We start from the raw sequence: 2210 nt of genomic DNA on the forward strand, positions 1-2210 counted from the left end.
ATGGTGTTTGGGTGCTGCTCAGATGGTGTTCCCTGTGGCTCAGCCAGGTGCAAAGATGTCTTTCAAGACTGGGTCACACATATCACAGGGATGAACCTTTCGGGTGGAAGGACCTGCCTTGGGAGTTCCCATCTGTGACACTCACAGAAACACCCTGCTTAGAAGGTGTAGCCTCATCCTTCACTCCATGCCATCAACCTGAAGGAAGATAAATGCGGGTTAAGTTCAAGTGTAATTGGTGGCAAGTGGCAGGCCGTAACACATGCCGTCTGATACAACCAGGAACGAGTCCATGGGACTGCATGCAGAACATGGGAGCCAGAATCAGGATGAGGAAGGGAAGCTGTGCGTTGCAGGCCTCTAAAGGTCAGAGAATGAAGAAGACCTCACAGGGAGAGGGTACAAGGATGGAGTACAGTATGAGGAGGGGCAGGGTCTCCAAATCACTCCTCTGCCAATGGTCTCCCAGCAAGGCCTCATTCCTTGTGATAGGTGAGTACTGTGCAAAAGGGTCTGTCCAGGGCCAGGAAAATCTGGCTGGCACGGAATACTTAGTTGTCAAGGAAAACTGAAGGATGTGAGCACAACTCATGACATGTTAAATGAAAGCCAATGCTGCAGAGTACCAAGAAAAGAAACGACATGGAGGTGGGGGGCAGAGGGGAAGAACTAACAGGTAACTGAGATCAGAGTAGAAATGACAGTGGGCAAAGCATCCAAATGGGGAAAGAAAAGGGGGACAAGGTCAGCCACGGGTACTAGCATCAGAACCCTAGGAGATACAACACGAGTTGCTGGTATAACGTGAAGCCAGCCCTGAGGCGACCATCCCCATGGATTCCACTCACCAGGCCCAGGCCTCCTCCAGATCTTCTTTGCTGTAGCTGGAGCTGGGTTTACCTTCTCAGGCACCCTGGGCTCCCCTCTGGCTCCATTTGGGCAACTACATGGGACCTGGAAACGGCGAGTCCTAAGGGGAAAGAAGAGCTGCTGAGTGGCTGGCAGCACCCCAGAGCAATGCTCTCCACAGAAAAGAAGATTAAATATTTAGAAAAGAATCTCAGAAAGGTGTTTGCAGGAACAGCTCACTGTTCTTCCCAAGGAATGACCACGTCGGTGCCTGCAATTCCTGGAACAGTCAGGCCCCAGGAAAAGTCAATTAGAAGAAGAGGTAAGAATGTGGGCAGAGACCAGGGGTTTGGACACACACCCAGTCAAGGTGTGGCCAGGCCATCTAGGATCTGTTGGGCAGACCCCAGACTCCTGACCCCCAAATCCTTCATTTCAAAGCTCTGGGAGAGGAGAGGTTGGGGCTGCTGCAGAGGAGGAGCTAGTGCCCACTGTGCAGCCCTAGGACCCACAGCACCTCCTCCAGGAAGCCAAGGAAAGGGTCGTGCCACGACACTACTGTCAGACCAACAGCCGCCCTTTGGGAGAAAAGGGGGAGAACAAAACGCAGCCCAGGAAACTGGGACGCATACCTATCCTCTGGTATCCATGTCCTTGTAAGTCCTTCCAGCTGAATGTGGGCTGAACCTAAAACTTCTTTTTAAAATGCAGAATATGGCAAAAATGACAGGATGTCACTTCTGAGAATAAATTACGAAAATACCAGCTTCCACGCTGGATGCTGTCTCTTGCTCTTGCTGGTGGAAATCAGCTGCCTTGTTGTGATCTGCTTATGGAGAGGACAACATGGCAAGAGCCTCAGGGAGGGCTCTGGCCAAAAGCCAGCAAGAAAACGACTAATTAGTCCAACAGGCTCCTGCTCAGGTGCATGATCTTGAAAGGAGATTCACCTCCAGTTGAGCCTTCAGATGAGACAGCAAACTTGGACAGCTTGATAGCAAGGTTATGAAAGACCTTGAGCCTAGAGGTACCCAAGTAAGATATGCCTGATTCTTGACCCACAGAGACTGAGATAATAAGTGTTTGTCTTCATCCCACGAAGCTTCGGGATAATTTGCCATGTAGCAACAGGTAACTAAAGCAGGGCCTTACCCAGTGAGGACACAAGCGCAAAGTTCTCCAGCATCACATCACGGTACAGGAGTCTCTGAGCTTCCTCAAGGAGCTCCCACTCCTCCCGGGAGAAGTACACGAACACATCCTCGAAGGTCACACAGCCCTGTCACGACGGGGGACAGTTGAGCCCACAGGCCACAGGGGTCTCCAGTCTATCCACTCACACAACCAGCCCTGGTCCCTCT

General features: G+C 51.4%; 1 long non-coding RNA gene across 1 annotated transcript; it reads right to left on the reverse strand.

Annotated features, from left to right (window-relative positions):
* Positions 1-6: 6 nt before the first annotated feature.
* LOC115940748 (uncharacterized) lies at positions 7-2196 on the reverse strand. Its single transcript, XR_004075477.2, has 3 exons — positions 2002-2196; positions 849-970; positions 7-198 (listed from the first exon to the last, which is right to left on the reverse strand). It is a non-coding gene; the product is annotated as an uncharacterized LOC115940748 (long non-coding RNA).
* Between the last annotated feature and the right edge of the window lie 14 nt (positions 2197-2210).

The sequence above is a fragment of the Leptonychotes weddellii genome, unplaced genomic scaffold (genome assembly GCF_054177405.1).
Source record: "Leptonychotes weddellii isolate Sample4059 unplaced genomic scaffold, ASM5417740v2 HiC_scaffold_24953, whole genome shotgun sequence".
NCBI classification, from domain to species: Eukaryota; Metazoa; Chordata; class Mammalia; order Carnivora; family Phocidae; genus Leptonychotes; species Leptonychotes weddellii.